The sequence below is a fragment of the Pinus tabuliformis genome, chromosome 6 (assembly GCF_031772625.1).
Source record: "Pinus tabuliformis cultivar Carrire ecotype Pingquan chromosome 6, CPIR1, whole genome shotgun sequence".
NCBI lineage: Eukaryota > Viridiplantae > Streptophyta > Pinopsida > Pinales > Pinaceae > Pinus > Pinus tabuliformis.
The window spans coordinates 510699184-510711578 of NC_142292.1; the positions used below are offsets into that span (position 1 = coordinate 510699184).

The 12395-nt window shown below is 34.4% G+C and overlaps 2 non-coding genes across 2 annotated transcripts; one reads left to right on the plus strand and one right to left on the minus strand.

Annotated features, from left to right (window-relative positions):
* Window positions 1-4471: 4471 nt before the first annotated feature.
* On the minus strand, window positions 4472-4544 carry TRNAK-CUU (transfer RNA lysine (anticodon CUU)). The gene has a single exon. It is a non-coding gene; the product is annotated as a tRNA-Lys (tRNA).
* A 219-nt stretch (window positions 4545-4763) lies between these two features.
* On the plus strand, window positions 4764-4845 carry TRNAS-UGA (transfer RNA serine (anticodon UGA)). Its single transcript has one exon. It is a non-coding gene; the product is annotated as a tRNA-Ser (tRNA).
* The last annotated feature ends 7550 nt before the right edge of the window (window positions 4846-12395 follow it).

Here is a 12395-nt window from a genome sequence, read left to right on the forward strand (position 1 = left end):
ATATTTTACTACTTAAACATGTTGCCCAATGTTGTATATTGCCTTTATAACATCACTTGGATTGTCATGAGTTATGAGCACTGAAAAATAAGCGATAGAACAATAGGAATTTGAGAAGCTTCAAGAAAAGATGTGAGATGTGAGTTAGCTAACATGCTTGCTTTTAATTTTTTACGATTGACCAAGCAGAACAATATAGGAACTGTTCGTATGCTTTAATTTGCAAATTACAAAGGAAACAAAATAACATAAACTTGATGAGCGGATACCTTAACATTAACAGAGAGTTAACCTGTTGTGTGAAATTAAGAAAAAACATACCAGAAATTAACAGTATTGAGAATCATATATCCTGAAAACAAAAATCTTGAACCTCAAAAACCTAATCTGAATGTTGACAAATTACTAATATTCATGGCAAAAACCTAATCTGAATGAAAAAGAGTTTCTGAAAAATAACATTGTTTGTCATTCTGCAAACAATTTGAGGGCATAATTGGTACGGGCATCAGACAATCACAGCATGATCTGTAAAGATTTGGCAGCCTAGAATTTTGCCCAACTATAATTCCCCTGTAATCGTGGCACACAGCAAATCCCATAACAACCACAGATCTGAACCAGAAACGACGGAGCCTAGGCACAGAAAGAAAGTTTTGTTTACAGTGATGCATTATGTGATGCCAAAGAGAGAAATGTTGTCACTGGATTTATTTTTCAGCACGAAAAAAACTGTATAATTGTAGTGAGCCAGATAAGTAAAACTATCTTATAAAGTGATTTAGAAAATCTGTTATGTATTTGTATATATATATCTACATGTCGAAGTTACTAGACTGAAGGAAATTATGTATCTTCATAAATAATTATATCTACAGGTCAAATGCTCTTAGAGTGTAGAAAATGACAGATTACCATGAGAAATAGTAGGGTAGTCTGCAAATAACTTTTATGAAAATAAACAGGTAGAAGGATAACAAGAACTGGTAAAGGTACCAATTAGAATGAGAAAGCTTGTAGAAAGAAATAATAATAAACAAAATATAGAGTTTGAACGTGGGAATTCCAGCATTAAGAAAGGAAAACGAGTTAGATTATACTAGTATTAGAAATTAGGCTATCGAAGGTGTAAATTCTGTAATGAAAACCATGCAAGTATAAGGGAACAAAGACTTATTCATCCAGAATTACTTTTTCTTTCCAGAATTACTTTTCTTACGGACATTAACACAAAAACTCCGGCTAAAGTAAACAAATCCTGAATAGTAGTAGGGTCATAGAAGAGCAACCATATGGTTGTATAACAGTTAGCTGAAAGCATTCACTATACCATAACAGTCATACAAATACCACACATATAAATATATTCTAGACAGCGATGAAACCCTGAGTTCAGAGAAAACAAACCAAGACAAATAATCTTCATAAATTCCTTTTTCTTAATCATTCTGGGTAATGCGAAGGAACAAAGAAAAGGAAATTATTGAATAAAAATGCTCTAAACAAATTATGAATACTGGAACAACTACAACACGGCAAACACCAACCTCAGAAGTCTCGGATAGGCATTTCTGCAAGGTCAGAAACGAACAATATTATAATACTCAGAATGAACAGTTGCGATATAAAACGGAAAACACTAAATAATCTTCATAAATTCCTTTTGCTTAATCATTCTCGGTAATGCGAAGGAACAAAAAAAGGGAACTTATTGAATAAAAATGCTCTAAACAAATTCTGAATACCGAAACAACTACAACATGGCAAACACCAATCTCAGAAGTCTCAGATAGGCATTTCGCAAGGTCGGAAACGAACAATATTACAATACTCAGAATGAAGAGAGAGTTACAGTAGTTGCGATATAAAGCGGAAAACACTGTATTTTCATTTAGAAATCCCCGATGGGGTTATCAAAAAAATAATTACGATTAAAACATATGAATATTTCAAATAGTCACTAAGAGTCAATATCGAAGTCTAAAGACTGGCCTCTAGAGCATATCCTCGAAGGCCGAGCTAGATCACTCTGAGTCCATTAAAAAGGACAGAGACGAACAGGCCTCGACCTTGCAATGTCTTTCCTAACTCAAATACATACCACCATTATGGGTTGGCGAACTTTACATTCAAATAAGGAATTAAGACTGCAAATAAATAACAAGCATGTTCAGAAAAAATCGTTCCCTGGAGTCGAAACTCATCTGCCATAAAACCCTGATAGAAAAACCCTAGACTAATTCAAGTACCTAATAAAGGGGCTGAAATTCCAGCACGATACTTGACGAGTTGAGCAAGTGTTCCTCTAACTCTTCATCCCAGAGTCTTCTTCGCCTGCAAAAACCTCCACCCTAACTGGGAGGAGTCCACAATTAGAAGTTCGCATTTTAAAAACAATATATATGTATAAACCGGGAGTTTGCATCTAACAATGGAAATTAACTTTCATAATACCTGTATAAATGAAAGTTCCCAACGTTGTCGAACTGCTGAAGCATAGAAACCTGTTTGACCATCAGAAGAACCATAATACAACAACAAGGGACCAGTAAAGTAGCTGACACTGAAGAAACTTGAGCCATAGCCATGCGATCTGGTACCAGCTATTAAATTGGTGACAGACGAATTGAATGACAAGGGTTTGGATTCGTGGCGATGACGACTTACGACAAACCAACTTGCCGTCCTTTGCATCGAACAACGTGAAGCCGGTAATAAGACTCCAATTATTTTCCGCACCAAAACTTTGCTTAGACTTAGGTTAAAATGCCAATATACTAAAAATATAACGGTCAAACTACTCGGTCAGCGATCGATCGATCGCCAATAGTCCCAGGCAGGGACTAATAAGACTTTTATAATTTTAATTTAATTATTAATAATTATTAAATTATGTTTTGTGATTTTTATTTTAAGCTTTTTTTTAATTATTAAGTTGATGGCAAGGATTTAATATCCATGGAATATTCTTAGCAGTGATCAAAGATGAAAAGTTGAGATTTATCTTTAAAGTAGTTATGACATTTTTGCACTTTCCATTAAATTGATTAATTAAAAAAAATGGCATATGAATGTGTGTCATGTGAACATTCGCTATGGCTTTTAAGAAATGTGGTATTAATAAGGGATGATATTGAGCCATGGTATTGTAACCTATTTTATTTTCAAATTAAAAATCTCCATGGTTAACAATTTTGTTAGATGCTATTTTAAATGTATATATGTTTAATTCATATAATAATAATAATAATAATATTGTTTACTAGGTTATGTGAGTCCCAAGATCGCATGTCTAACATGTGGCTTGAGTAGCCATGACTAACCTACTTTATTTTCAAATTAAAAATCTCCATGGTTAACAATTTTGTTAGATGTTTTTTTAAAATATATATATATATATATATATATATATATATATATATAATTCATGATGTAATAATAATAATAATAATAATAATAGGTTATGTGAGTCCCAAGATCGCATGCCTAACATGTGGCTTGAGTAGCCACGACTAAGCTGGATCTCACTCAGCCTCGACACAACAGCTCTTAGCATGACTTTTTTTTTCCCACGGGGTTTCCAACGGGTGACTTTTACACCATAAGCACCTTAACGGGAGAACCTCAATCAATGACTTTTACACCATTGAGTGTCTTAACGGAATAACCTATCACCGTATACTCTACACCTAGTAAGCCAATAATAATAATAATAATTTAAAATAATGATATAATTTAGTTAAATTGTATCCCTATGATATTTATTAATAAATATCATAGGAATACAACTCCTCCGCCTCATTAAACTACACATTTATTAATCATTTAATTTATATGGTTTATTTGACTTTGTTGCCTTTACATAACACTCATGTCACTGGTTCAAAATCTTAAATCTAAATTAAAAATAAAAAAACAAAAAATTGAAAAATATATACAAAACCGTAAAGGAAAACACAAAGCCCTATATTTAAACAGTGAGGTGCATGACAAATGACTTATCAATGTAAAACAGGAGAAACCCTCAATTTCGTGGGGACTGCGAAAAATTTCAGAGATAAAGAAGGGAAAATAAAGTTTGAACGCCAGCCGTTGGGCTCGAACCCACGACCACAACAACGTTCCAAAGATTTTGAAATCTATACATGCTTAAACATGCATGAGAAATGAAACGCTCAATTTTGATTTTGAAATCTATACATGCTTAAACATGCATAAGAAATGAAACGCTCAATTTTTAGGGAAAAGCAAAAAATCAGAGATCAAAAAGGAAAAGGAAAAATAAAGTTTGAACACCCACCGTGGGGTTCGAACCCGCGACCACAACAACATTCCAAAGATTCTCAAATATATGCATCTTTAAACAGTGAGGTGCACGACAAATGACTTATCAATGTAAAACAAAATGAACGCTCAATTTCGAGCGAACTCCTAAATTTCAGAGATCAAAGACAAATTTCTCAAAACTTAACGCCCACCGTGGGGCTCGAACCCACGACCACAAGGTTAAGAGCCTTGCGCTCTACCAACTGAGCTAGACGGGCAGATGAAAATTCGACATTTAAATCCGACACAAGACATACTATAAAACACTTACCAGTTCAGTTTGGATTATATTTCCACTCCAAATTGGTGTCTATTAAAACGGAAAATACACTATAATTAAGCTCAGAGCATAGAGTTTTCTGTTTGGTTTTGAGCATCTTTCAACTCCAAACTTGGAAATATTCTATACTATATATTACCGTTTTTTTTCATGATTTGTCGATATGTCCGAGTGGTTAAGGAGACAGACTTGAAATCTGTTGGGCTTCGCCCGCGCAAGTTCGAACCCTGCTGTCGACGATTTTGGCGGAAGCTATTTAGATTAATTTGCTGGGGCCTCTTTTGATTATTCATTAGTTATAGCGAGGGCAATAAATTTTGATGAGATCTTTCGTGAATTTTTATATAGTCTGGCTTATCACAAACCATTTTAAAATATTTCATTTTTGTTTTGATGAGATCTTTCGTGAATTTTTATATGGTCTGGCTTATCACAAACCATTTTAAAATATTTCATTTTTGTTTTATTTAATTGTAGTGAGTGATTTGGGCCGGAGAAGACCTACACCCATAATATTGAATTGGATTATTTCTTTTGAAATACTATTGCTATAACAACTAATTATATAATTGTTAATAACAACTAATTATATAATTGTTATTTTTATTTGTATAGTTTGTGGTTATGTTAAATAAGAGATTATTTCTTTTTGTATTTGATCATCTTATAATATCTCGGATTATTTCTTTTGAAATACTATTGCTATAACAACTAATTTATAATATTGAATTGTTATTTTTATAGTATGTGGTTATGTTAAATAAGAGATTATTTCTTTTTGTATTTGATCATCTTACACTTTCCTTAATTCACAAAAATAAGGATACTAAAGATAAGAAATCTTATTTATAGTGTATTATTATTTTTTAATAGTGATTTTTTATTTGATTTGTGGTAAATGTGATAAGGATGTGAGAAATTTAAAATATTTTAATGGGAATTCGAGAATCTTGAAATACTTTAATGATAAAGAGTTTAATTTATGTTTATAACAAATGTAAATTTTAATTATTTTTATAGTATGTAGTTATGTTAAATAAGAGATTATTTCTTTTTGTATTTGATCATCTTACACTTTCCCTAATTCACAAAGATAAGGATACTAAAGATAAGAAATCTTATTTATAGTGTATTATTATTTTTTAATAGTGATTTTTTATTTGATCTGTGGTAAATGTGATAAGGATGTGAGAAATTTAAAATATTTTAATGGGAATTCGAGAATCTTGAAATACTTTAATGATAAAGAGTTTAATTTATGTTTATAACAAATGTAAATTTTAATTATAGATTTTTTTGGTATGTGATTAGAAAAATTAGCAATTAGGTTATCTTTGTACTAGCTACTAGCATGATATACGATGAATTGCAACTATTTTTATTATAATATTTAATTGAGAATTAAACAAGGTTTTAATTCAATAACTATTACGTGAAGAATGTTTTAATAGTGCATCTATTTAGAAACTATTTTACTATATACTAATCATATAAAAATATTTAAATTATATAATTATATATATAATAATTTTACATCGCTCTTATCCCTAAAAAGGAAAAGCTTGAATCTTTTCTGGACTTTAGACCCATATCTCTTTGCAACATAACTTTCAAGATTATTTCAAAGATTATTGCAGAGAGAATTAAAGGGACTCTGGCATCTTCTCTCTCTCCTAACCAACATGCTTTCTTAAAGGGCCGTAATATTCTTGATGCAGTTGCCAGTACACAAGAATGCATTCACTCTATGTCTGTGCACAAAACAAATGCAGCTATCATGAAAATTGACCTTCAGAGAGCATACGATGTTCTGGATTGGGGATATCTGCAAAGTCTCCTTGCAAAAATCGGCTTAGAGCAGGGGCCGATTCGATGGATCATGGCATGTTTTGTAAATGTAAACTATGTTGTTTTGGTTAACAGAGTCCCCTCTCCTTTCTTTCAGGCGGAAAGGGGCCTGCGACAGGGATGCCCACTGTCGCCTCTCCTTTTCATTTTGGCTATTAATCCTCTGAGCTTGCATATCAATCGTGCAGTGGAGGCAAAGGATTATGTTCCGATCAGAATATGCAAACATATACATATGTCTCATAACCTCTTCGTAGACGATGTTTTGCTTTTCGCTATGCTCTCTAAAGTCTCCTGGATTTGCATCAAGACTATTCTTGACCGGTTCCAAAAGGCCTTCGGGCTTGCTATCAACAAGTCAAAATCGGTCCTCTTTCATAATGAATCAGATGAGGCCTTCATATCTTGGATTTGCCAGCTCTTTGGGATTATCTCCAAGCCATTGTCTGATGGAATCAAGTATCTGGGCTTTCGCCTTAAACTAAAGACATATTCAAAGGATGATTGGAGGTGGCTTATTGATCGTTTTCACAGCAAAATATCGCTATGGGAATTCAGATCTTTATCTCTGGGTGGAAGGGTTGTTCTTGCCCAATCAGTATTGATGCAGCTATCGGTCTACTGAGCCCACCTCTTTCTTCTCCCGGCCAACATTATTCATGCCATGAACAGAATCATTGCCAATTTCATCTGGGGGACAAAAGCGGAAAGAGGCAAATTCCATCTTTCAAAACTGGACTTCTTATCTCTGCCAAAAAATCTGGGTGGTTGGGGTCTGAAGGATATAAGGATCTTTGGAAAAGTCCTTCTCTGCAAATCCTTATGGAGAGGCATCTTTAACTCAAATCCATGGAGTGCAATTATTCGCCAAAAATATCAAAAAGGTAAAAGCTTGGAGTTTTGGTTCAGGTTTGGCTCTCTTGGTATCAAACAGGGGTCGGCTATCTGGCTGAGTTTAAGAAGAATTGAGCAGTACTTTCTTGACAACCTTAAATGGAGAATTTTTTCTGGTAGAAAGATCTTCATCGGTCTTGACTCATTTGCTGGATTCAAGGGAAATCTTCAGGTTCCAGATCCTCTTCTTTTTCACCTCCACAGGTTTGGTTTTTTCACTTGGGACAGAATTATTGATAAATGGAGAGGCCCCTATCCTATGCTCAAGAATGCTGCTAATCTTGGTATCCCTCAGGCATTGTCTTCCCTCTGGGATAACCTCAAATTATCCATTGATCAAGCAGGTCTGAAGCAGGCCGGGATTGATGACCATCTGGTTTGGTCGTTATCTCTCTCAAACACTCAAGCTTCTGTCAGGGTCATCTACTTGGATCTCATTTCAAAGAAAATTATGCCGGTTAGAAAGATTTTCCCAGTGTTATGGTGGAAGCTTGCCTGCCCCCTCAAACTGATCCTTTTCTCCTGGCTCGTCTTTGACAACAAGAATTTATCTTGCGAAAATTTGAGGAAGCGATCCTGGCAGGGCCCCAACAGATGCGTGTTTTGCAAAATGGAGGAGGAAACGATTTTTCATATGTTCTTCAATTGCAGGGTCTCTCTACAAATCTGGTATGATATTGCTTCGCTTTTTTCCTTTCAGCTCCCTAACTTCTCTTCTGTTGATGCAGCCTTTGCCTGGTGGGGAGGACAGGATGCTATCAAACGCCCAATCCTCCCCACAACAATCTGGTGCCTCTGGAAATGGAGAAATCTAAAAAATTTTGAGGACTCAAACATTTCCTCCAAATATGTACTGTCTTCTGTCTCGGCACTCTATCCTCCTTCCTCATGACTGCTGCTCGTCTGAAGGGTATAGAGTTTATATTTTTGTTTTTGAAGGTTGTGATCAGATATGCTCAATGTCTCATTAGTGATGATGTCTTTTTGCCTCAATGTTTTCAATATGTTTCTATGTATCGCTTCAGCTATGAGGCTATGTTGTTTCTCTCTTAAAACAAAGGCTCTCCCTGTCGCAGTCTTGTTTTCTTAAGACCCATCAATTTTATGTTGTAAATATATTTCCTTAATATAAATATTTTGCTTTTCTTTCTGAAAAAAAAATAAATAAATAAATAAATAAATAATAAATAATAAATAAATTTATCAATTTATATTTAATTAATGATGAAGTTTTTATCTATATATATAATTAAAAGAAAGTAACTTATTTAATTTTAGGGATGTTTGAATTTTCTTTAAACTTGTTAGGTTAGAAAAATAATTTAAGTTTTTTAAGTTTTTTATTAATAATTCTTATTTTATTATTTTTTTTTTTTTATTAAAAAATATTGAAATTTTCAAATGTTTATATTTAAAAAATAATTTTAAGAAAGAAACTTAATCGTATCAAATTTAATTTTGATTAAAATAATAAATTAGTAATGATGTATAAAGTTTATCTGACATTCTAATAGATTTTAGTTTAGAGATGCGTTTTATGAGCAATGTTAAATTTATTTTTATTTGTTTTTCGAGCTAGGTTGAGTTTAGGTCAAGGTCAGTTTCTATGTTGGATGGAAAAATGTTCCACCTACCAGTGGGATACTATTATCAGGATTGTACAAAGTTCAGTTAGTTTGAACACCTTTTGGGATGGTTTAATTCCCCCAAAGGTGTCTCCCATCCTCAACCATCCCCCAAAGGTGGCTCTCATCCTCAACCCTTCCTTGTGATGACCCAAAATTCAAACATATAACTAATTTCATCAATAAGTGTTATTAATAATCAACACACAAACTATTCAACTAATTAACATAGAATTTCCGAAAACCATGAGCAGAGAAGACTTACTTGTGTCGACATTATACCTTACTTGTGATTTCAGAATTGAAATGCTACTCGAATCCTAGTAACTGTAACAAATTTTTGGGGACGACTCTCCACCCAACTGTAGGCTCAACTACACATAGTATTTCTATAGTTGGCCACCCTCGAGCCCTCAATTAATTACTACTGCCAGGGAATCTCTTTTCTTACAACGCTCTCCTTCGAAAAGAATGAATGCTTCACATCTTCCTTTCCAGCCATTAAATAGAAAAAACTATTCCAAAAATAGAAGGGGATTGGAAAGAGATCTACATGCACGCAATCCATATGTCAATACGCCAGTTTTTAGTTCTTTGTCTTAAGTTTTACTTAACATTTTTATTAATTTAACTCTAGCTTATTTTATGTCTGATTACTTTTGTTAACTTTACTCTCTCTCTCTCTCTCTCTCTCTCTCTCTCTCTCTCTATATATATATATATATATATAACTTTAGTTTATTATTTTATTTATTTAATATTATTATATTTTCTTCATTATTTATTATTATAATATTTTCTTTATTATTTATTGTTTTATTTATTTATATATAAATATTATTTCATTTATTTTATTATTATTTATTGATTTAGTATTATAGTGTTTTACATACTCTCCCTCTTTAAGGAACTTTGTCTTGAGGTTAAGTTTAATCATTTAACTTTTTATTATTTTATTTATCTATTTAAAACTTCATATTTGCATTATACCCTTTATTGAACTAGTATATCAGTAGGCATCAAAAGTTAAACAACACCAGAGAAATTCAAGAAATCTTGAATTTTTTCCCAACTTTCAGAACCAGGCATAAAGCCTCATTGATCTATACCATATCCTCAAGGATTACCCCAAGGCAGGCATCTGATCCTAGTACTCAATGACTCTAGGCATCTCACAAGGCTAGCTCAACTCCCTCCACACTCACTAAGGTGCATAGCCCCAAGCATCGAAGTCCCACAGACATTTTTGGACTATAACATCCCAATCCAATATCAGGCACTCGACCTCCTCAATATGGTCACATAACCCCTCAAGAGCTATCCATCAAGAGATATATAAGGCAAAAGAACCACTAGTAAGTGTAGTGTTAATTAATTCTATCCCCAACCCATATGATGTTACATATTCTCCCTCGTAGGTGTTGTCACTTGTCATACGACCTTACATTTTTGTCAAATGGTTCTATTTTTATCCCTGATACAATGGAGGATAGGTGCGGTCTTGGTGGTTCAAAGGAAAATCAAAATGGAGAGCCTACATCCCAAAGCCATAAAAGGAGACTGAAATTTTGGAGGCTGAAATCACAAATAGGAAGAGGTAGATATTATATGGGAGACCCGAAATTTCAGGAGCTGAAATTCAAAGGAAATCCGAAAAAGAAAGTGCCGAAATTTCAAATCTGAAATTCAAGGGAAGTACCGAAATATTGGAGGCTGAAATGTAAATGGGAGATCTGAAATTCAAGAGCAGATGCACCCAAAATGGAATGCCAGAGCAGGAAATTTGAAGGAAGCTATATTGGGGTCCGATATTAGAAGGTTGGACCTCATAGTAGAGGGGATCAGAGGATCGGATCCTCAAAAATTCTTATCAAATGAATTCTTACTAAATGTTGAGGTTCTGAAGAAAAATGAAGTACAAAGAAATCTTTGAAAATCCAAAGACCCCAGGGACCTTTTCTCTCTCCTCTGAAAAAGACACCTGGTAGCAAATAGTTGCTTCCAATGAGCTGCCAGGGAAGATTACATCAACATGACATGGCGGGACAAGGACACATGGAAGGAAGTTTTGGCATTTTGAGGCGCCTAGGGAACAAATTCGGGTGATGCGTGTAACCACTCAGGAGGCACCACGTGGAGGTGATGATGTCAGCATGATGTCACTTTGAAGGTCCACATTTCAGAGGAAGAGGCCATCATAACTCTGTTTTAATTAGTATTTGAAAAACTTCCAGTGAGAAGCGATTTGATATTTACTAGCACCAAGTCATGGATATCCAAAAGAACCGAGGGCTCGAACCAAGGCCAAGCACCCAATAATTATAAATAATTTCGGAGGGAAAGGCCATAAGAACTTTTATTGGAAGAACCTTCGATAGAAGGAGCTCTAAAGTCATGTGGAAGTTATTCACGAAAGATCTAGAGAACTAAAGGCACATAGCTGGGGTCGAGCACCAAGAGTTATGAGCTCATCGGAATTGCGAAATATCGTAACTTCAATGCTAATTCTTAAATTGGAAATGTCCTATGAAGAGGGCTTCTAATGCATACTGGCACATGGTCGTGAGAGATCCATAGAACCCAGAGCCAAAGGAATATTTAGTACCTAAGTGTTATGGGCCATATCGAGGATGCGAAATATCGTAACTCCTGGTAAATTCTAATTTGGAAAAGTTCTGATGGTGAAGGGGCTTCAATATGTGGTGGCGCTTGGTCATGAACATCCAAAGGACCAAGGGTGAAGCATGAATTATAAAGGGAGATAGGCCCCCGACAGGAGCCCAAAGGCTTTAGCACTCAAGCACCAAACCTTTGGTCACCACACTCAGTCCCATGGAGGTTCCACTTTTGGTTCAATTTTCTTGTTCATGAGGTGCTCGAGCTTATACAAATGTTAACTATGATGGACTGGTGATTTGGACTCTATCTTCAAATATTAATGAAGCAGTTTTGTTGATTCCAAGTGGAGTAATGTGCAATATGTTTTCCCTTTTGTATATCATTTCATGTATGTTTTTCCTCCTCTGAAATTGTGTAATGAAGCTACCGGTTTCACTCTCACTTATGGTTGTATGTATGTTGCGAAGTAGAAAACAGTACCTGTGTAAATGACATATTTACTTGTGTTATTTTATAGCCTGCAGTACCTGTGTGAGCACATATTTACTAATACTATTTGGTGAAAAAATGTGTCCATGAGGTATAGAGCTAGAAACCTTAAATTGCGCTCCACTATTTCTGTGTTTTCACCTCCTCATTCTTCCATACTTATGCTGGAACTTGTTGCTTAGGATTTTGTGTTTTATCCAACCCTCTGCATGGAATTCCTTCCTTTCTTTCCTCCTCTTCATTTCTACTACAACTCCAATATTAAGTTGCATTTTGTTGTGTGTCGGCCACCAGAATCAGGACATTCCTCCTTG